Consider the following 25,230-nt stretch of genomic DNA (forward strand, 5'->3'; position numbering starts at 1 on the left):
GAAGGCCTCCAAAACAAACAACAACTAAAAGATGCTACAGTACAAGCCTGGAAAAGCATCAAAAAAGAAGAATGCAACAGTACAGTTATTGAAAGCAAGGGATAAGCAACCAAATATTTACTTTACTTATTTACTTTAATTTACTTTAAGACTGTTCCTGTTCCAATGCTTTTGTGGTTGAATGGGCAAATCCCCACAGCCACGTTTCAAAAGTGGTGTGGAGGTTATTATAACAGCAAAGAGGGACTAAATTTAGAATGTAATGTATGTACAAAAAGCACATATGGCTGTAATGGTCAGGTGTCCACAAACTTTTGGGCCATATAGTGTACCTAACTAACACTAGATGGCTAGGTCACATTCTTACTGTGGTGTTGCCTATATTACACACTTAGCTAGCTAACTCTGTTCAGCAAACAAATAAATTTATGGCATCTGACTGGACAGCACCTTGGATTTTATAGCCTTTACAATATCCTCAATGTTGTAATCATAAAACATTACGTCGTAAATGTGCCCACATACAACAATATTTCTATGAGATATGTATATACTGTATGTCCGGCCATTGCATATGGTCTTTTTACTGTTTTTCTCAGGTTACATAGTCTTTTTGCAACCAGGTTGTACACACATCACTTTTTGTTTACAAACACTAAAAGGGTCTATAAATATTTAAATGGATCATCCCGACAAATCAACAGAGTCTGTCAAAAATGGAAAAAGCAATTGCAAATTCATTGGATTTTATATGAATACATTCGTAAGAAGAGCTGTATCTGCTAAGCCATTCTTCTAGTCTTAACAACGCCTAACAAGGAGGACCTTTCCTAAACTGGTGACAAGCAGAAAGATGTGTTTCATGGTTTCAGGGTTTGTAATGTGATAATGTATTGATCAAGCAAGAGAACTCATTTTATAGAATATTTTCTTTCAGAACATTTATCTCCCCTGCAATAAAATTGAAGTATACTGTACCTTTTGAATGGTTTCCAAAAGTAAATATTCTTCTCAAAGGGTTTTTCTTCCATGTTCCATGGACAGTGTTGTAAACATACAGTGCTAATCCTACACGACATCTATGTATAAATATCTGTGAAATTTCTATCAGTGGACAAATACGAATAAAAAACATCTATCAGTCTCGGCTAGCTCTTTGTCCTTCATGCATCATTCATGAGCAAAAACTGATTCAATTAATTTGAAAGGACACATGGAATAGATGGGCTGTCAGAGAAGGCTGGGTGGTCAGGACAAGACTCTACATACAAAGTGATCAGATTGAAAAACAAACACTGCAATTGCAAATGTTGGGAGTGGATATACAAGATGAAATGTATGCTTAGGAGGTACAGTGCTTTGCATAAATATTCAGTCCCTTGTACATTTTATCATTTTGCAATCTTACAACCTGGAATTCAAATGGACTTAACATGAATTTTGATTGACACAATATGTCTAACATTTGAAGGTGCCATATTGTTATTGTGATACATTTGAAAAAAGTATTTTTTAATTGTGACACAAAGGTTAATTAAATGAAAAAAAACAAGCAAAAAAACAAAAACAAAAAAAAACCATAGACATTTGTTGGTTGCATAAGTATTTGCCCCTTGGGTCAATACTTGGTAGAACATCTTTTGCTGCAATTACAGATACAAGTCTTCTGGGATATGTCCCTATCAGCTTTGCTTATTTTTGCCCATTTTTCTTGGCAAAGCTCTGCTTGGATGGAAACAGTAATTATCACGTCTTGCCACAGATTTTCAATCAGACTGAGATCTGGGCCATTCTACATTCAAGTTATTGGTTTTCAACCACTCCGGTATAGCCTTGAGAATATGCTTAGGGTCTTTGTCTTGTTAGGATGAACCTCCACTCCAGGCTCAAGTCTATTCCAGACTGGAACAGCTTTTCTTCTAGGATTGCCTTATATTTGGCTCCATCCATCTTGCCTTGAAGAGTCTCGAGCATTCAAAATCCAGTTTATATGTATTTATATTTAGATCACATGACATTTTTAACTGCATACAGCTAGACTCCATTCAACTACTTATGCACCTCGTGATGGTAACTAGTTGCACCAGAACTAATTTAGGTGTTCTACAGCAACAGGGGTGCATACTTATGCCATCATACCTACATTTAAAAAAAAAAAATTTGCAGACTACTGGGGTATTTTGTGTAGATTCATGTCATATAATGCCAGTTAAGTCAATTTGAGTTCCAGGTGGTAACACTAGAAAACGTGGAAAAGTTCAAGGTGACTACTTACACTAGGTACTGTTTGTGAAAATTATTTTGCATTGCTTAATCAGCTGCACTTATTGACGCTAGCCCAAAGAGGGACCACTGAAACTTCATTCACCTACATGGAGTCATTACTCAGGGTCTATGTTCCACCTCAGCTTCTGCAGTCTGTAAGCCTATGTAGGTGTATTATCTTTTGTCATGATGTTAGATTTTGAGATAACTTTTGTTTTTATCAATTTTACTGAAATATAATGTACATAATATTTTGTATAAAGAATACCTAATTTATACATTGACTGACTAGTGTTTGTAACACTTCTGGGTAACAGCACTTGTTCTTAGTTCTTTTTACAATCTTTCTTCCTGTGGAAACTTAGTTCTGTACCGCTTCAATTTATTTACCAACAGTAACTGATAATTGTGAAGATGAATGTTATTAGACTTTAGGTTTTCAATAGCAAAGTAGACACTTAATATTTTAGAATTTTCATTAAATTGCAAGGCCCTTGATGGTGATGTAGCTGAGTTTCTTCTTGTATTGACAGAGCTCACCAGAGGAGGTTTTGAAATGTGACTTTAACCTAGATCAGATAAATTAATTAAATTCAGTTCAATTTTATTTGTGTAGCACTTTTAACAATGAACATTGTCACAAAGTAGCTTTACAGACATATATAAATTCTGGATTTAAATTATAAATGTTAAAATTTAACCCTAATGAGCAAGCCAGAGGCAATGGTGGTAAGGAAGATCACTCCGAGACGACATGACGAAGAAACCTTGAGAGGAACCAAACTCAGAAAGGAACCCATCCTCATTTAGGTGACAATGGATAGTGCGGGAGAGAACACAGATTATTAGGTGTGTTCTTGTCATGAAATGGTTAAAGAAAATGTGAATTGTGTGCAGAGTGCAAGCAGGGAGTCTGGCAAGACTAGCCATGACAGCATATCTAAAACGGAGAGCCAGAAGGTAACACAGACATGAGGGCGCCCTGAGACATAAAGCGGCCAGCCACTTCACCATCAGCAGCAATTAAAAATTATTTGTACTGATTTAAATTTAGCTCAACTGATAGCATCACTAACTAGCCCACACTTAAACAGTGCTTCTAACTTATTACTAACATATTCTAACTTATACTAATTTGTTCTTTCTTCTTATGTAGCATACAGTCAGGTTTATTTAAATAGTATAGTAAACAATGAGAAAACAGATGGCCTCAGTTAACTTTATGAACTCTAATGTGCTGTTCAGTAACTATGAAATAGAAGATGGAAAAAAAAAAAAGTCCAACTTGAGCTCCTAACCTTATGAATAGGTTAGAAAATGTGTAAAAACAGCAAAAACTAGAGAGAGGATTTTTTTATTCTTCATTTTCTAAAATAAATTTGAGGACACTCCTTATTGAATTGTTTGATTAAAATATCAATAGTAAAATCAATGATTAAAAAAGTGCCATATTTCGTCAACATTATTATGCCCTTGGAATGTCACTGTCACATGAAGGGAATTTTTAAGTTCTAGTTTTACATTTACCAAGGTGGAAATGGATAAGAGCATAGCCTGAGATACACTATGCTTGCAGTTCACCTGTGGTGTCTATTCCATTGTGTGAGAATAATTGAATACTATCTATAACATACATACATAATATAACCATACTAGCTTGATGAGTTTTTAACAATATGTATCCCATGATATAATTCTTACCAGTGTCCTGAAGACAGGCACATTACCTAGATGGCATTTCCTGTGTCTACCCTCTAGCAGATATAAATACATTAAATTAGGTTAAGATTATTACAGGAAACTGGCATACCTTAATAGTGTAATACCCCTCCAGTGACCCTGTGTCATGGATGGGTTGCTGTAGCCCTGAGCACAAAAACAATGAAAATTATATGTAGATTAGACAAGTAGGGAAGACCTCCCTTATAATTCATTTTAAATCAGTGAGCCATACAGACTGCCTGCCGTAAAGAAGTTTTTCCCCTGTAACCCACAAGCATCTTCTACATTCCCAAACGAGAAGAAAATCTCAAGAAGGACACAAAATCAATTATCATTTTGATACTGGACTCCCTTCCCTTGAGTATATGTATATCCAGATTTCTATCAAGCTGCATTGTGACAATATCCATTGTTAAAAGTGCTTGATAAATAAAATTGCATTGAATTGAATTGGATTGGTCATGTTTTCTTGGTTCACACTCTTTGTGTTTCTCAGTCAGTTGTATGGTTTCTGTGTGCATGTAAATTAGTTTATATAAAAAAGATTTATATTGGGCTTTTCCAGTTAGTGCATATACCCATTAGTGTCCTGGGTGGAGCCATTTAAGGTGTTATTGGCCATTAAGTAGTGATTATAAATGATTTGTGAAATCACATGGGGAAGATTAAATGACCTTTAGATAATGTATGGTTTCTATATTTAATTTAAGCTCTTTTGCATGAAAGAAATAAGTAAACTTTAATTAAAGGAGCAAAGTTTTATTTAGTTGTTTTATTTGAGCTTTTTAAAACTACTCATTAAATTTACTTACATTTTTATGAGAATAATCTTTTTTTGCCATGTAAGCTTTACATAAATATGTTAAATAATATAATTTGAGCAATAACATAATTTGAATCAGCCTTTGATTGTAACCACAAACCTGCATTTCATACAGATTTTAGCATATATCTAGTATGTCTTGCTTTCATTTCACCACCGGGCTATATTTTAAATTCTTGAATTTACAATCCATTTTTATGCAGATATAACCAACAAAGTATGATAAAATGATTCAGTGTTTGACCAAGCATATAAATGCAATTCATTCTCAAAACACGTCTAACCCTTCTATCGTTTAGTTCATTCTAAACAATAACATTTCATTACCATTTATGATTTTATCAACGTCACCCCCCCCCCCCCCAAAAAAACTTGAATATTCCTTATTTTTGAGCTAAATCATAAGAAAGGAAGAAAGAAAGAAAGAAAGAAAGAAAGGTTTAAGAGACCACTTTGGCTTCTGACACAAATCACATGACTGCATTTCATACTGTTAGCAAATGCTACTCTTTCCCTGATCCCTCCCTTACTCCAAGCTAGATAAATCATTTGGTCACACATTCTAAATTTTGTTTGAATCTGAGCTCATATGCAGCTTTGTGGGAAGCATTTTCTTTTCCTAGATAAAAGATAAAAAGACCAGACAGATAATTGAAAAGGGTAGGATTTCCTTTTAATTTTTTAATCACAGAAACAGGTGCAGACTATTTGAACCTGACTGTAATTACCCATCAATCATTTGAATTGAGATCTCATATCATTACAGGAAATCTATTAGCATATGGTTTCATTTTTACAGGACTCATATGAGTCATATCCCTTTTTTTCTGGTGTAGTAACATGTGTTCTCTAAAATGTCACTCAGATTTTCTAGATCACCATAGCTACTGACAGAACAAAAGCATAATTTGCAATTGTCACCTCCTGTCTTTCTAACCAGTAATTATAAATTTACATACAGTGAAAGTGATATCTTCTCTATTAAAACAGAATACTGTATATGCATCATTACATCCTCATAAAGCATAGAGCTTTCATTTGAAAATCTTAAATACAAATGCCAAAAATTCAGCTTGTCATCTGACTTCTGTGCAAAAGCAAAAATGTGAAGTGATATGCCCAATGCACACTTTTCAGATTTTCAGCCTTGTGGCTCTCCCCAAAGGTGCAGGCTATGGTGATGATGGGACAGGATATACAGGGGACACAGGGAAGCCCAGGGAATGATCTTATGTTTTGTCTATGAAATTGGATGGTAATGAAACCAGGGTAATTTTAAAACAATGGGATACTTGAGAAACTCAGTGACGAGGAGAGCACTATTATAAATACTATTTTGTCATCCAGGACTGGAATGTGGATTGGTGATCTTAGAGGATGTATTTGAATCTAGACATGATGCATTCTGTTGGGGTCTGTGAAGTTCCTTGCTTATAGAGTGTGCTGAAACAACATGATGTAGGGTCATTCCATTTCAAGTGGTCCAATACAGGTTGCTTGACCATTTTTAATTTACCTTTTTTTGAGTGATTACCTCTGTGTATTGGCATTGCAAAACCACCAGTTTTTATTATAATTATTATTTCACTTGGTTTAACCATGACTGCCATCTTTGTGTCATGGCACACAACATATTTTCTTTATACAGCTGTTTATGGAAACCTCAATATCTTGGTCTCAGCTCCTGGGAACAAAAATTTATCTCCAGAACACATTAGAAGGTACATGTACGAGTCCTAATGTAATGCTCAAGATTGCTCAAAGTTCCACTATTAGGGTCAATTTACAATTTGAAGGGATGAGTCTCAGTCTTAATTTTTCTAATGTGTTCTGGAGATAAATTTTTGTAAGTATAGTATGCATGCAGAACATTTCAGGTTTGAGACTTATCTTGTATTTTTTTTAATTGTGGCAAGAAAGTGCAATTATTTAAAATTCCCCTCACTTTCGGGTTGAATATCTCTAGTGAGGGACCAGATACTAATCTGAAATTTTCACAGAAATAAGTCCTCTATAGTAGCATTCAGCTGTCAAAATCTTGAGTTTGAGATTCCACTGGTTACAGAGCTAGGGCTGGTAGAAATCTGGAGAAAAGCCTACTTTATTCATGTATTTTGAGAAATGAACAGATGTAATATAAGCATAACCAATAATAAAAATAAAATGTATTTTACAGTAATTATGTTTATGATTGACATACAATAGCTTATGCTTATCAGTGAGGTCTAAATGTCACTACATTTGATATTAGCAGCAGTGAAGCATGATCTGTCACAGTGTTTTTCAAATCTGCAGAGTTTAGCTCCCTGTAATTTTCTAGTAATCCTGAAGACCTTGGTTAGCTTGGTCAGGTGTGTTTGATTAGGATTGGAGCTAAACTCTGCAGGACAATGGACCTCGAGGGCCAGATTTGAAGAACCCTGATCTATCATGTTGGTACAGGTTTGCAGTTGGTATGCATGAATAGATTTTATCCAAATACGGAATTATAGTGTCCAACTGGGTGTTTTACAAATGAACAGTGTCATAAACAGAGCTACGGTGTTGTTTCTCCTGTAATAAAAGTAATAAGTGACTACAGCTCAGAAGAAAAGGGGTTACTGTGTTCAAGGGTAGGATGTGATGTTACATCAAGTTTGTAAGTTCCATGAAAATTAATTTGTATTGAAATATAATCACCTATTTGATAACAGTTGTTGTAATTCCTTGGAATATCACAAAAAATCTATTACAAAAGGACTACAAGAAATACGATTTGAGCACATATCAAAGAAAATGAACTATCCTCTAAAATCTATTCTTGGTAGGTCACTCTGTCCACTTGCTCCAAAAAAATTTGTGATTGAAAATGAAAAACGTATGGAGCAGAGTGAGGACTATGTATTTACCAGCTGTTCACTGTTGCCAATATCAAATGTAGTAACATTTTAGACCTCATTGACAAGCATGAGTTATTGAATGTTAATCATAAACATAACTATTGTAAAATACTGTTCATTTTTATTATTTGTTATGCTTAAATTGACCCTAATAGTGGAACTGTGAGCAATCTTGAGCATTACATTAGAACTTACAGTAAATTCTAAGTCCAAGGAACAAGAATGTGCAAAATGTTTATATATGTTTATACAAATGTTTGTTACAAATGTTTATACATGTACCTTGTAATGTGTTCTAGAGATCAGTTTTTGTTCCAAGGAGCCATGACCATCCTGAGCCGAGATACTGAGGTTTCCGACAGCTGTATAACCAAAATTTGTTGTGTGCCATGACACAAAGATGGCTGTCGTGGTTAAACCAAGTGAAACAATCATAATAAAAAAAACAGGTGGTTTTGCAATACCAATACATAGAAGTAATCACAAAAAAAATGGTCAAACAACCAACTTTACAATTATTGGACCACTTGAGACTGACTCTGTAGCCTTTTTGACTGCATAGTGTACCTGATGGTGTACCTGGATGAAGAAATGGTTTTGTGGTAATGCACATAGTGGATTCACTATCCACAGAGCAGAGCATCCCTAGTACATGGATGAATGGGACACTGTATTGCAGTGGGTGCTTCTTCAGAGTAGAAACATAGGCCTCTCCCCAGGTGATTCTGGCACTCCAAAACAGGTGTTTCCTGTTTGCATAGGTTCAGGAGATAAACTACTTTCTCCTCCAGTTGGACTAAGGCTTAAACACGGGCAGATTTTCTATTAATGAATCAATTAAAGTATGTATAGATAGACTCACAGTCACTATTTCAGTAACTATCATTGAGGAAAAGTGGAGATGAGAGGCACAAATGCAGCCACCACCTGCAGTCAGCATTCTGAATTCTAAGGTGAATTCTGCCACCGTGCGTTGTCCTTGCTTGAGTGTGAGTAAACACTCACCTGTCTCCTTGCCCTCTGAGGACGGTTGAAACCATTCTGGATAAAGGTTAGCAAAATGGTTGTATGACTGCAGAATCTCCCCTCTATGTATCCCAACAGCAGCAAAACACATCTAAAGACTTCACTGTAGGCCACAAGTTGATTTGCACAATCTTGGCTTATCAGAGGTTATGTCTGTTCAAAGTAATGAACAGTGTACTAACAAAAATGATATTTTGACAGATCCCCATCATATTTCTCAGTTTGAGCAATGCTGGGATGAAGAAGCAGGTACAGACAAACCAGTTTATTACTACAACAAAGTATTCTGTCACAACTTGCAGACTGGGGGATTCAAATTCAGGGCCATGTTTATTAACAAATGACCAAGGTAATCAAGCCAAGAAGGTAAGGCAATAATCAAAAAACAGAAACAGGCAATGGTTGGGCAATGTGCAAACAGGCATAAACCAGGCGAATCCAAAATAAGAGAAGGAAGCTAAATGAGATCAGGGTCATAACAGGCATACAGACAAATAGCCCAGTACCAAGTCATGGTGATCAGTTTATATAAACACATAATTATGATCAGACATGTCTTAGGTAAAGGTGAGAATGTGGTTAGATTAGTAGTGAGTCCAGTGACTGATCCTGTGATGGAGCAGGGACTATGTCATCTAACATGGAAGCCAGTTGGGGATCATGCAACATGTAGTTTAGATCTTCAGAAGTTGAACTAGAGGTTGGCACTGACGCTGACATGGACAAGTATAAGTTAGTAACTCAATGCATTTTTTAAAAGCTTTTTAAAAATGTGTTTTATGTTTTATGCTTCATGTATTAACTGTTTTTTTAGTCATAAAAGGACACCCCTGTTTAGTCAAAACATTAAATGAATTTTTCTTAAAATAAAAGGCAATTATTTGGCTCTCAAACATGCTCTGTAAGAAACCATAACAACAACAAATGTATTTGAGACATAAATCTGCTTTTGAATCACCAGCGGAATTAGAAGTGTCTCTGGGGAAAAGGAGGCTGCAGGCCAGATAATAAGGGTAGAAAGGAAACTATTTATTGGCTAGTCTGAGCTTTATCTCTGTCTTATTCTCTCCCCCTCTCTCTTTGACACACACACACACACATACACACATAAACACACACTACTTCTCTGTCCTTCAACACATATCAGACTTGTCCTTGAGTTTAAGAAGTGATCACTGATGACTGATGCTTGTCCGGGAAGGAGCAAAGTCTCCAGAATACTAACGTCTTCATTGGGAGGCTGTTCAGTTACCTACATGTGGTGAGTTCCTATAGAAGTGAAATTTTTTAATTCTTTGTGTGTGTGTGTGTGTGTGTGTGTGTGTGTGTGCGCATACACATACAAATATACACTATATGGCCAAAAGCATGTGGACACCTGACCATCATACCCAAATGTGCTTGCTGAACATTCCATTCCAAATCCATGGGCATTAATATGGAGTTGGTCCCCCTTTTGCAGCTATAATTTTAGCTAGCTACACTAAATGGCCAAAAGTTTGTGGACAAATGACCATCACAGCCATATGTGATTTTTGAACATGACATTCCAGATTTAGTTCTCCCTTTGCTGTTATAATAACCTCCACTCTTCTGAGAAGGCTTTCAACTAGATTTTGAAATATGGCTGTGGTGAGCTGTGCCCATTCAGCCACAAGAATATTAGTGAGGTCAGGCATTGATACTGTCAGGCATTGATACTGTCAGGCATTGATACCATCTGGAAGGTCTGGTCTGCGATCTATGTTCCAGTTCATCCCAGAGGTGTTCAGTGGGTTTCTGGTCACTGCTTTCTGCAGGCCAGAAAAGAGTTCTTCCACTCCAACCTTGGCAAATGATGTCCTCATCGACCTCGCTTCATGCACGGGAGCATTGTCATGCTAGAACAGGTTTTGGCTAGGCTCCTTGGTGCCAGTAAAGGAAAATTGTAATTCTACAGCATACAAAGACATTCTAGACAATTGTGTGCCTCCAACTTGTCCCTGGTGGCCATACTGGTGGCCATATAGTATATCTCTATACAGAGGACTCCTTTTATGGCAGAAACAGTTGGTCAGTGACCCACCAACTGGCTGTCATTTCCACACAGACCCTTTATTGGACACAGTGTGGGCGCAGGCACATTCTCATCTGCAAGCAGATAGGTTGATACATTTGCTGAGATACTGCAACATCAGCATTTCTGGTAGAAATGCTGCATTTGGCCACAGCTTGATATGCTTGAACTCTAGTCCCCAACACAGACAATGCGTGCTGACACTAACACATGCAATTCAATAAAACGTCAATCTGTCCCCTTTTGCTCAGCCAATGCTGCCACATACGCTTTTAGGGTAGACTCAGAAAGAGACATTTCTAGCCTATTCTGCAAAAACATTGTTTATGGTGCATGATAAGGGATTTGTGAGTATTGTTTCACACCACTGTGAAAAAAATTTCCACTTGCGTATGTACAACCAACACGTAGACGGAGCATTTGCACTTACAAGTATGTGTTGAACTCATTGTGAATATTAAGTATTCTGGCCCCCAGGGGCCATACCCTTAATTTCAATTCAGTTGAGACATCTGCTGTTACTATGTCCCTCTTTGCAGGGATATACCACAATGGAGAAAACAATATATATATTGCATATTCTCCCAGTGCTTCAGGGATTTCCTCCCCAAGTCCAAAGACATATACATATAGACACATATATATGTATATATATATATATATATATATATATATATATATATATATATATATATATATGTGCGTGTGTGTGTGTGTGTGTGTGTGTGTGTGTGTATATATAGATTGCTTCCCCAGAGCTAGGGGAAGGTGGTGAAGAGACAGCCATATTTTAATCACTTTGCACATTGCTAATGGCATTATGCTGCAGGGTAGGTCTCTGTACATGTGTTTCACATATTTTCAGGACCTAAACAATTTGGGCATTGATCCTGTCCATCATCCAATCCCATGGGAGCTTGGTAGAAGGAACAACTTGCCATTTTGCCATAAAATAGACAAAAGGTTGGAAACATTGTCAGAGTTTCGACGTTTCACACAAGCTATAATCTTAGGGATTTTTTTTTTAAAGATTTTATGATTATCTGCATTCGCAGCATCCTCTCTGCTACACACCAAATTACACAATGAGTGAAGGGTCTTGGGCAGCAACACAGATAAGATGGCAAACTTATTAATATAGAATATTAGAAATATATTAGAAATGCTACCACCTGTGGTGCAACTTAAAGCACTTTCTAACGGTGAAGCTTTTAACAATAACATGACTAGCAAAAATGAAAGGATTAGATCACTATACCCAGTGTCTTGTATCCACTTCCTCAACTCCTCAACAAGACGAGAATGGGAAAGAGAATGTGTGCTACATAGCGGGGATCTTATATATTCTGCATTCTGCATGTGAGTTCAAAAGTGATCTGGAACAAAAGTATATGGAACTACAGATTTTTCTGAACTGAAATATGATTTTTATGTTTATTACAAATGTTATTTGTAATAATAGGACAGTAAGTAGTAACTGCATTAACTAAGAGGAACTATTGTATCTTTAAATTACCAAATAAACAACTTCTGAACTTTGATGAACAAGAAAAAGCAGTAAAATATAAACTGATACGTTATTATATTATTATGCTCTAACACCCATTACTACAAAAAAAGCTGTTAATAATCCAAGGCTTTAAGGTTTTAAAAGTGTACATAGCTCACTGAAATATCCAGATACAAATCCATCTAGCTAGTGCATGATCTACAATATACTGTAAATGCTAAATAAAATGTATCTGAATTGTAATTCCTAGCTTTTTGGAAATATGACTTTCAGTTTTTCCCCACCCTCACTCAATTCTGATGTAATTTATCTTGAAATACTCATTCTAAACTAATGAAAGTTTAATATTATGAGCAGATGTAAATATTGCGTTGTTTATTTCACCAAAAATCATTAACCACTTTAACATTTATCATGAAAATGCCCAAAAACATTTTGAAAGCCTTTTGTGTTGTTCAGCACACATCTCTGACATTATTACAGCCTTTCACTCTTCACTCAGTATTGTACATGATAGGGGAGGGGTATGCAAAAATGTGTGCTTAGTCAGTGAGACTTACGTACTCTGTAGTCTAACACAAGATTACATACTCAATAGTCTAATAAAAAAAGCATCTAATGAGGAAGTAGGACCTAATTAGGGACACAAGAAAATGATTTGTGATCATTCATATACAGTATATAAAAGCTTTAAACAATACAATAAATTGAAAACCTCTCACCTTCAGGTGTAGCACACAAATGTAATGGCTTAACAATGTACACAGACACTGTATCCTTAACACTAGAACTCTTGTCTAATAAGATGTATTATCAAGTACATCAGGCATTTTAAGAAACATACTAAATTCCATAATATATCCCTGATATGTATCCCTGCTCACAGTCACTTAATTACTGACTTTACACACCTGTTTATTATTACCCATTCCCTTTAAATAACCTACACTTTTTGCAAAGTAATGCTCCTAATTCTACTGATGGTCCCAAGCCTTTTGATCTTTGATAGCTTTTTCAGTTTCTGGTCTGTGTTTGTTTGTTCGCTTTGATTCTTGTTTGCCTAGTTCAGTTTGTTTGCCAATCATCTGACTTTTGTCTGTTTGACCACAATATTGGATTTGCCATTTTGGATTGTTTGCTGCATGTTTTTTTCTTTTACATAAATCCTGAATTTGCATCCATACGACCCTGTCCGGGATAAAGTTGTTACTGAAGATGGATGGATGAATGAATGAATGAATGAATGAGAATATGTAAAAACCTTGGTGATTTTGTGGCATTATTAAAAATTTAAAAAACGAGATGCCTTTTTATTTAATAAAAGCCAATGAGATAAGCTGCAAAAATATCTGCATAAATAGGATAAGGAAACTGGGAAAGGAAGGATTGTAAGGGATTGTAAGGGATTGAGAAGCTGAAGGGGACAGAGCAGAAGAGGCAGCAGGGTCACAATAAGGGGTTGAGTAGGGGAGAAAAATGATGGCAGTGAGATTGTGTTCAGAGCTCTTAGACGCATACTAATGTGCCCCTGCCATCTCTCGCATCATTCATATGGTACCCAAGGCTCTATCTGCTCTTCTCGCAATTTATCTTTAATCTCTTCTGTGATTATCCTATGAGTATTCCTTGAGTATCTTCATTCTCACTGAATCACTTTTATCCATCATCTCTTGTATCTTTTAGCCCAGTTGGTCTGTCATTCTATCTTTTTTTTTTTATTATTGTGTGCTCGCCATTTTTGCAGAAGTTGTTTGTGAACATGGCTGTTTAGTTCACAGCCTTTACATAATTTTCCTACCTCGAAGAAACATCTAATGGTATGTGTCCTTTAATTTAATTTTAATGTCTTGTTTACCCCATTGTGTAAAATGTCTATTTGATACAAGTGCAGTGAAACTTCAAAAGGGTACAAACAAATGAGTAGCTAAAATATATATAAAAAAAATCTGTACTACCTTAATACATGACTCGCAAACCCAATTGTCTTTAACTACTGCTGAGAACAGCAGAAATTAGGATTATTTATGAGACTTCTAAGTCTAATCACTAAATTACCCATGAAGTGGTCGATCTTATTCAAATAGCATAGTGGAGATGTAGGTGTGAGAAACAGAATGTGAGTGACAGACCAGTCTAGTGAAAGCTTCATACATTGATATACATTGTGTGCTTTTGAAAGAGTGTTGACATTAATCGTATTAAAAGTGCTGCATATAAGTAGCATGTGAACGTTCTCTCCTAAAGACTGGGTGTCTGGAAGTTTTCAAGGACAAAACGCAGCCTTATTTCTGTCTGTATAGAAGAAATCTGTATTTCTTCTATTTTTTCCTGTTTATTGTATATATGTTTTTTGGCAAGTTTGCTTTATGCTGACACTTAGACATACCATGTCCTTTGATGGGCCTCATTAATCAAGTAGGATATGAACGAATTGATTCATAAATAAATGTTTCATAGGGAACTTTACGCAAAAAATCTGGTAGTCATGAAATTGTTAGTTTGGAAAAATGTTTGTATCTGACAGGAGCTCCTGAGTTTGTGTAACTTTACTTATACCGAGACTCACTAATGTGAACCTTGACTAATTGGTTTCAAATCACAGAATTGGCATGGGTTACTGCAATTTCATATTTGCAGATTACACTGTCAAGTCCAAATTGCATATTTATTTCAATTATACAGACATTAATGATTTTTTAATCCAGTCCTTTCATCATAATGGTATTAATATGAGAATATATAAAATTAAAGAACACAAGCCAACACAAATTCATCAGTTAAGAAAAATAAGATGATCATCTGTGTACAGTATAAACATCTTGTTTTTTTCAGTCAAACAATTTTCTTTTCACTTCAATATAATGACAAGCTTTGGGTTAAAATGCTGGTTATGAATTGTTAAATTGTTAATGTTAAATTATGTGATATTGTTGTGGCCTCATTAATTACTTTGTCATTATGCAATACAAAAGCCTGATGCAATAGCTTTTACTGCCTGATTGCAATGCAATCTAGTGATGCATTATGTTGTGTACAATAAATAATGCGTAAATAAAGAATAAATGAAAACTGGGCAAATTCATTCAGATGGCATTGCTATAATTTTGATCAAACCTTTGATAACTAGTTGTCTTTTCACATATCCACCTATTGATATTGCAACTATATATCTGTAGGTAAAAGTATGAATGTCTAGAATTCCTTACTTACTTAGAATATCACACCCAGCATCAGACAGTGAGAAGGGATTATTTATAGGAGCATTGACACAACAATAATACAATATACCCAAGAGGCTCTGCAATCACTCTGCAATCTCCATATGCAGACGTCATGCCTGAATAAGCCATTGTTAAGACTTTCTGTGTTTGCATAACAATACTGAAAGCCTGTACATCTTCAGTGACTATACAAACAGTCAGGCAGGGATTATCTCTCCTCTTTGGGTGCTCTTATTAATGAAAACAGTTCAAAATAATATATTTGAGCAAGATTAATTGCTCTAAGTACATAAAGGAAAACTGAGTTAAGCCCACAATCTCATTAATGTATGTTTAGATGCTGCACAGATGGTTATGCAAGAGAGGAACACACTTAAAGTAATTTAGAAATGGATCCATTTAAAGAGAAGAAAGACAAAAATGAAAGTGGAAAATGAAATGATCCTATACTCATATGAAATTGGACATTCAAGGGTTCTTTGGGTAATATGGGTTAGCCTTCTAAAAAGGTTCAACTCAGAGCTCTCTGTGCTAGGGAAACACTCTTGTTTCTTCAGAAGGACATTCTTTTCTGTGACCTTCTTTTTTTATGCTTAACCATTTGAAGGCTATATGCTATGGTATTTTTATTTCAAAATATGTTTGCAGATAATTCCAGGCTTCAAAAACAAGATTGCCAAAGCTACTTTAAATATGTTGCATCGTAACCTGAATAAAATTATGTTGGTTGACATATTTCATAATTCCAAAACAAAGCATATCATCTCACAATTTGCATTACTAAATTCATATTAAGGTCAGGGTTAGGTTTTGGGGAGGCTTGGTGTTCATACCTTTTCATGCAGTTTCAATTGCTTGCAACTGAACAAAATTAAATCACTTTACTCTCACTTTGAATTCATATTAATTTTTCATTAAATCTCTTTCCTTTGAGGTATAAGATGCAAGATTGACAAAAGATACTTCAAGTGTGCTTTAGGTCTACTTTAAATGAATCCTTTATGATATTCTGTGTCCTGTATCTGTCCATGTCGTGTGACCACTGATTGAACAGCTGAAATGATGTGGGCAGACCACAACACAGGTGGAATTGATTTTTAAATATACTGTATATGTATTGGGATGTTAGTGTGATCTTTAGACGTTGCCCGTTTAAGAGACATGAAATATGTGAGATGGTCTGTGAAAATGCTTTACATGGTCAAATTTTGATATTTTTACTATATATAGAAATGCCTGAACTATTGACCTGAACTAAATTTTGTTTCTCTGTTGCACTGTTCTCATGTCAGAAATGAAGGTATAACATATAGTATACATATATACATATATATATATATATATATATATATATATATATATATATATATATATATATATATATATATAATATGTAGTAACGTCAAGTCAATTCAAGTGGCTTTTACTGGCATTTCAAACAAATACAGCTGGTACAGTACAAAGTGAAACGAAACAACATTCCCGTGTGTGTGTGTGTGTGTGTACAGTATGTGTGTGTGGGTTGGTGTCAGTCCAGTCTCTGAGTATTGATGAGCCTGATGGTGCGGGGGAAGAAACTGTTACACAGTCTGGCCATGAGGGTAGACCTATCAGACAGATAACAGAAAATTTAGGAGTGGTCAAATCAACAATTTGGTACATTCTTAAAAAGAAGGAATGCACTGGTGAGTGAACAAACACCAAAAGGCCTGGACAGCCACAGAAGACAACTAAAGTGGATGATTGCATAATTCTTTCCTTGTTGAAGAAGAACCCCTTCACAACATGTAGCCAAGTCAAGAACACTCTGTAGGAGGTAGGCATATCATTGTCAAAGTCTACAATCAAAGAGATGACTAAATGAATGTAAATACAGATGGTTTACTTCAAGATGCAAACCACTGGTAACAATCAAGAACAGAAAAGCCAGATTAGACTTTGCTAAAAAAATCTCTAAAAAAAAGCCTGACCAGTTCTGATGCAAGATTAGCTTACCACATCGTCTGTCAAACATGTGGAGGAAGTGTTATGGCATGGCCATGGATGGCTGCCAATGGAACTGGGTCACTGGTGTTTATTGATGATATGACTGCTAATAGAAATAGCAGGATGAATTCTTAAGTGTATTGAGCTATACTTTCTGCTCAGATTCCATAAAATGCTGAAAAACCCATAGGACAGCGCTTCACAGTACAGATGGATAATGACCCAAACAGTTCCACAAAAGCAACTCAAAAGCTTCTTAAAGCAAAGAAATTAAATGATCTTAAACGCTTGATGACCTCAACCCAATTGAGCATGCTTTTCACATACTGAAGACAAAACTGAAGGCAGAAAGACCCACAAACAAGCAGCAACTGTAAGTAAAGGCCTGGCAAAGCATCTCAAGGGAGAAAACTTAGCATTTGATGATGTCTATGGGTTCCAGACTTCAGGTAGTCATTGAGTGCAAAGGTTTGCATCCAAATATTAAAAATAATTATTTATATCAATAATCATTTATCACTGTTAATTTGTCCAATTACTTTTGAGCCTGTGAAAATGGCGGGACTCCATTTGGCTGTAATTTCTAAACCGTTAATTCAGTATTTTTGTTAAACCGCTTGAATTAAAGCTGAAAATGTACAAATCCATCGTCCAAATACTTATGGACCCAAATGTAATATATATATATATGTTTGTGTGCGTGTGTGTGTGTGTGTGTGTGTGCAGTTGGGGTGATACATGCGCCTTGCAGAATTTGCAAAATATTAATAATAAAAAAAAATATGAGGGATCATAAAAATTGCATTTTGTTTTTTTATTTAGTACTGCACCATACTCTGCCTATATTTGAGTGTGTCTTTTGAATATCTGGCTGCCTGCTAATGCCCTGTTGCTAAGTCACATCTAAGCTTCAGTTTCCCTCACAGCCACTCACACTCAGCAAGGAAAAGCTTCCAGGTCAGCATGCATTTTTGACTAACAGGCATGGCTGCAGTTTATATTAAACAAATAAATTGCACAGTTTGTATCTGTGGCAGGTGAGGGCGTGGTTTAGTGGGAGTCTGCAGCGGGAGTGTGGGAGAATGAGCAAATTAACATTTAGGCACACCTGTATCTCATTTGTAGATGCTTATTTAACATGTTAGTTTTCTTTCTTTTCTCTCTCAGTGAATGGGGCAGATATGTGTGTATGTGTGTGTGTGGAGGGGCTGGGGGAAGCAGCCGATTTTCTGTCTGTGACAGTGCAGGTGAACTGAACCGAGCCACTGGAAAGCTGCGGGTTTTCTGTTTGTTTTTTTTCTGTGGCAGAGGCACAGACAAAAAAATAAACACTCCCCAGTCATCTCACCCTGAGTTCCCTATGTCCTTGAGCTGTGTAATGTCACACTGCCGAAACCCAGTATGAAGCAGCTCAGAGAAAATTGTTATGCGATCCTGGTGTCCAATCCTTTCGCCCAGGTGATCCAGTCGCTAGCACAGGTGCAGAAGTAACACCATCAAGCTCTCATGAGTCTGCAACAGCAGCAACAGGAGATCCTGACCAGATTGGTGGATGGGCATGAAGCAGGCCAAGCTGCCATTCAGAGCCTGCTAACTTCCTCTTCCTCCTTCACCTCTCCTGTGAGCACCCCTTCAGCTCCTTCTCTCTGGCCTGATGGGAGATGCCCAGGAGTGCCAGCTGGACTACAGGCCATGAGGAAAACCGCGCTTGAGCGGGTTGGATTGTCGCCAGATGAACATCGTCGGGGATTCCAATCCATGTCTGGTAGAGGAGGGGGATCATCCGTTCATATACACTCAGTGACTCCTGGACTCCTGCAAATGCTGGCTGCAACTGCACCCTGCAAGACCAGAGAAAGTTATTGAGTGAGCATCCTGACTTGCTAGCTGAAGCCGTCTAACTTGCCGAGGACCATGTGGACACTGCGGGCCCTCCTGCCTGCCCCAGGACTCCTCCTACTCTGGCAACATGGAAGAAGAGACTCCCAGACATGCCTTTCCCTCATGAGTGCTGATGGGGAGGGCCCACTTGCATGATGACAGCAACTGTGGCGAGCCCCGGGGGCACAGGGAGCGTGGGCCAATCCCAGTCTTGCTCTAACCTTATTTTTTCTTTTTCTCCTTCTCTACAGGGTGCAATGGAGTGCCAGAGAGCTGGAACAGGGCTTGGGCAGGTCTGCTGGGAACAGGTTGCAGAGAACCAGGGCATTTCCAGGCGGCATGCCCAAGGATGGATGTGAGTCAGGTTCTCCAGAGCTTTGCGGGCCCACAGCCCTTCCTCAATCCGAAGCCAACATACAGAGTGCCAGTGAGTATTCAAGGAGGTATATATCAGGCCTTGGCAGATTCTGGTAGTGTCCAGACCTTGATCCACCAAAGCCTGATTCAAGACGAGGCTTTGGAAAGGTGCTGGGAGGTGAAGGTGAGTTGTATTCACAGGGATTAATGCATTTACCATCCGCAAATGGACAGGTTAATGGAGAGCCTTAATCAAACGCTTAAGAACCTGATTCGTAAGTTCATGCATGAAGTTAGCAAACAAACAAACATCATTTCTGCGTTTTCATATCCTTGTGCCATGCTAAGTTTTCTTAGGATGCTGTCTTTGTTTTCCCTGCCATTACCGACTCATTATAAACTAATGTGTTAATTAACTGACAAAGTGCAAACAGGGAATACATGCAAAGATGCAGTAGAAGGATACAGTGAAATCTGAGCAACACCAAGGCTGTACTTTGTCATTTCATTCTAGATGAGCTTGGTCAGGAATTTGATTTGGTTTCACTGCTATTAAGATAGGATTCTTACACTTTTTCTTACGTATTATTTTATTTCTGTATAATCTAGACCAGTTTTTCTTATACACTTTGTCCTCTTGCCCATTGTTGTCTAGTGTGTTATTGTATTTAAAAATCATTCAGACTAGCTCCCAAGTGGTGCAACAGAAAAGTGTTCACTCCATTATCCGGAGATTGTGAGTTTGAATTCCAGTGGTGCCACAGCCATCCATGGCTGTGAGACCAAGAGAGCATGATGAAAGCATGATGAAATGTATTCTCAAATGCTAGTTTGGATGTGTATCGCATATGTGTTTAGCAATGGTGTTGTATTTGTGTTTTTCCATGCAATTGCATATGTAATATATTATCTAGTGTTTTTACAATTTTGAATTGCAACTGTCTTTCATTATTTGAGAATATTTAATATTAAATATTAAGAGAGGTCTGTTACTCAATCCTGATATAATTTGAAAAACGCCAGTTTAGGCACAGAGTTTTTCCAAGCACTTTTGGATAGTTTGTAACATCCTTTTGATTAAACCATTTCTGTGATATGAAGTGTACTTTATGTGCTTCCTCATTTTTTTTCTGCAGAAAGGATTCTAATTCGCTAGATACCAACTGAGGACCATTGTCTGACACTACTATTTCTGTCAGCCCAAAAGTCGCAAACATTCCCCTCAGTGCTTCACTGGAAACCTCAGCTGTCTCGGGTCGCTTTAAATATGCATCTCCTACCAATAAATACTGATGGTTCCTTTTTACAAAAAAACACAGATATTTTAGCCACCTCCATGAATGCACTGGTGCTGAATTTGGCAATGGTCGGCTTAGCTGGCCAATGGCTTCAGTGATGGTATGGTAACAGTACCATACAGATATTCTCAAAACCTTTGCACAGAAATGACACCCAAAGCCTGTTTCTTGAGTATTTTAAACCTGGCTTGTTTAAGGTACATAAGCTATACACATTTTTCTGACCCACGAGGCAATCTTATAAGAGATTACAACTCCTACCTATATGTAGAAGCATCACATACTGATATGATGGGAAGCTACAGATTAAAATGAGTTAGTACTGTCTATGAAGACAACTGAGACCTTGCAGTATCAAAGGCAGAAGCTCTGTGAGCAATGCCCCACTTAGACTTTCTTTAGTAGCTTGGTTAAAGGCTTAATTAGTGTAGACAGGTTTTCAATGAATTTTCCATAATAGGTGAGAGGTAAGAAAGCCCTTCATTCTGTTACATTCTTAGGAACATCTGGTCTCTCTCAACACCAGATGTAGTCCTTCTTTGTCATTGTGAAGCCATAGATAAGTTATACTGGGTTGGAAAAAAAGCAAACTTGTCCTGAATTACCCTAATGCCTCAATCCTCTAAGCACTGTAATAACCTTTAAATACAATATGCTTCCCCTGTTCTACTCCTGTCGAGCCTGTTATGAGCATGTTGTTTAAATAACACACAAGCTTTGCAAAACTCTGCTTGTGGCAGGGTTGGCATTCAAATCCCTCATATTTACAGCAGCGTGCCCATCTACCAGACAATAGGAGTCTCCTTTTGTGTTCTTTTATGTCCCCTATGACTTCCATAGCTTTATCCTTTTGATGTACATCTTCATTGTGGTTTCCTTGAATGTTTTTAGGTTAGACGCTGTGCACCTAACAATATTCATCAAAGACAAAAGTCAATTCAGTTTGCCTCAATAAAATTAAAAGCACAATTATGTATCACTGTTGAACTATTAGCTAGAGGACCGTGTCACTCCTGGACTACAATTCTGAGTTGTAGCATTCCTCAAAAATTAAATGAAGTTAAGGTGAAATGGGGAGGTATCTTACTGCACCAAATCTTTATTCAAGGATACTGTTTAGTTTATTTTACATTAACTCAAAAGGAGATATTTTTATGTATTGGATATGTCTCCAACACAGTCAGCTGTTATCTAGAATATCAGAAAATGGAATATGTTTCATGTAAAAAAAGGATCCTTAAAAGGATTCACTGGATTATTTTTCTTCAACTCACCTACATACATTTGACTACTTTAGACTAAGAGCTGGATGGTGTCACAAAAGGTAAGCAGATATGCTTGCAAATGCAGAGAGTGAGTTTATTAAAGAAACACAGGCAAACAAATCCACATCACAAGTCCAAAACACAAAAACCAGGGAGAGAACAAAGCTCATAACCAGAATATCAGCAAATAATAACCAGCTTGGCAAGTCAAATATGTATCCAACATTGAGCATTACTTCACAATGAGAAATTGAACCAGAGTCCCTTAAATACTGTGAGGTGTGATTGTTCTCAGGTGTGGGTGATTAGTAATCAACCTGACCAAGTTCATTGTTGGGAACTGTAGTCCATGGCGGCCATATTTGTAGGCCATAGTGTGTTCTCTGCATTTGTAGGCGTTTTCCTGACAGATGGGCGGGCCAACTCTACCATTTTTTACTGAATTTCATTTTAAATTCAGGGGAGCTGCTATTCTTAGCAACTTAACTCCAACTTAATAAGAATGTGTCTGGGGTTGAAAACCTGCCACCTAAATACATTGTTGCTTTCTGGTTATTTTTTTGTCAAATTTATTTCATATGAAAAATTTTAATTTTCTGAAACATAACAAGACTCCAGGTATGTCTGCTTTACTATATGGGAGTCTATGAAAGCATATCTCAGGAGACAAATTATATCATTTAGCGATCAGTTAAAAAAAAAGTTCAAAAAGCATGTCTTGAGAATTTAACCAGTGAAATTTTAAATCTGGATGCAACACTCACTGTGGCATCATCATCACCCGATTTAAATAAGACGCAATTGGTACTACAAACACAATTTTATCTTCTATCCATAAAACATGCAGAGAATCTCATTAATAAAATACAGTGCAGGGCAGAGGAACATGGTGAAAAGATTGGAACGATCCTTGCACATTAGTTACATCAAAAGGCTGCAGATCAGTCCATATCTGAAATTATAGATGGGGAAGTTCAGATGTTAAACACATAGATCACTCACAAATTAATCAGTGTTTTACAAGTTTTATTCAAAGTTGTATAGTTCAGAGTCATATATAGTAACGAGTTCCTGTTCAAAACCTTTTTTGATAGATTAAATCTGCCATTAATTAATATAAAAAATGCAGCAAGACTTGAAGATCCTTTTTCTATAACAGAACTTACTGCCACTGTAAAATCCATGCAAAATGGCAAAGCCCCAGTCCCAAATGGGTTTCCAGTTGAGTTCTTTAAGAAATTTGCTAATGATCTGGCACTTTTTTTGCTTTCTGTCTTTGAAGAATAATTCTGATCAAATTTGTCACCCCAACTAACACTCATTCTTGAAAAAGATAAAGACCCCTCTGAATGTACCTCTTATTGTCCCATTTCTTTTATAACTGTAGACAGTAAACTGCTAAAATAACTGCCTGTAGATTGGAAATAATATCTGATGATCAGACTGGCTTCATTAAAGATAGACAATATTTTTTTTTAACATACATTGCCTATTTAACATTCTCTTTGATCCTGCTCTACCTGATACTTCAGAAGTGTTGATCTCGCTTGATGCTGAGAAAGCTCTTGATCGGGTGGAGTGGGACTATCTTTTCTTATACTCTAAAACAATTTGGTTTCAGTTCTAAATTTATACAATGTATCAAAGTTCTTTATTCCTCTCTAGCAGCATTTCACACAAATAATAATCTTTCCCCATTCTTCCTCTTAAAACGGGGCACTAGACAGGGCTGCACCTTATCACTCCTCCTGTTTGCCCTGGAAATTGAACCACTGGCAGTGGCAGTGTGGGATGAGACCTTCATTAAGGGCATACATAGAGGAGCCATTGAACATACAGTTTCCCTATATGTAGATGATATGCTTTTAGATTTGTCTGATCCCTTAGTAAGTCTTCCAAAATGCTAGATCTGCTGGACAACTTACACAAAAATGTCCAGATATAAGATTAATTTGCAAAAAAAAATTAAACACTTGAAATAAAGTATTTTCTAAGCATTTTGGATAATCTGCCACAGTTCTCCTGGAGACTCTGACTGTCATACAACAACAGCCTTCATTATGTAGTTTGTCTGAAAAGTGGTTTGTTATGTAATATGTTGCTTTCTTTGCTGACATACAAACATTTAATGACATTTAATTTTTTATTGGAAAAGTAATGTCTGGAAATCTAAAATGTTTTTGTACTGACTCAATAATGCAGAAGTCATAAAATAAACATAAAAAATAATTAATTGGAAAAAAAATTAGGATGCCTATGCACAGTAAAAAGTTAGACTCCTATTTTAATCAGTACCTGCACTTGCCACTCTCCTTGATGACTGATGAACCTGTGGTTAACCTGTGTTTTGTATCGTTTATTACTAAACCAGTGTATAAATAGACTTTTTTGTTTATCTTTTGTTTTAGCAAATGTCCCTTGTTTTCCTAGCTTTCTTAGTCATACTTCTAGATTTTCCTGATTTTGAGCTATTATACCCATGTTTTATGTTGGCTTAATGAATTTGCCTGAGATTAACATGTTTTCTTGTACTCCAATCCCTGCTCAGAATTTTGCAGGACTTGTGTTTACATACTGGCATATCTGCTTCTAGTACAATGTCAATTTGCCATCTGCACAAGCCATCTTCTAAAGTACAGCCAAGAGAATAGGCAAAGTAGGCTAAGTCTGAAATAAAATTCAATGAAATAAAATTCCACATAAATTGCCCATATGTGTGTGCATAGTGCCCTTTAATGGACTGGTGTCCATTCCCCTGATCCACTGAGACCTAGATCAGGATAAATAATTACTGAAGATGAATGAATTAAATCATATAGAATAAACAGAATATGTGTCCAATTGGTTTATAGAAGCTTGGTGGCTTCACAGCTACAGTTTCCCAGGTTTGATCCTGAGCTCGGGTTACTGTCTGTCTGGAGTTTAGCATGTTCCCTTGTGT

This window comes from Pangasianodon hypophthalmus, chromosome 16 (assembly GCF_027358585.1).
Source record: "Pangasianodon hypophthalmus isolate fPanHyp1 chromosome 16, fPanHyp1.pri, whole genome shotgun sequence".
Classification (NCBI taxonomy): domain Eukaryota; kingdom Metazoa; phylum Chordata; class Actinopteri; order Siluriformes; family Pangasiidae; genus Pangasianodon; species Pangasianodon hypophthalmus.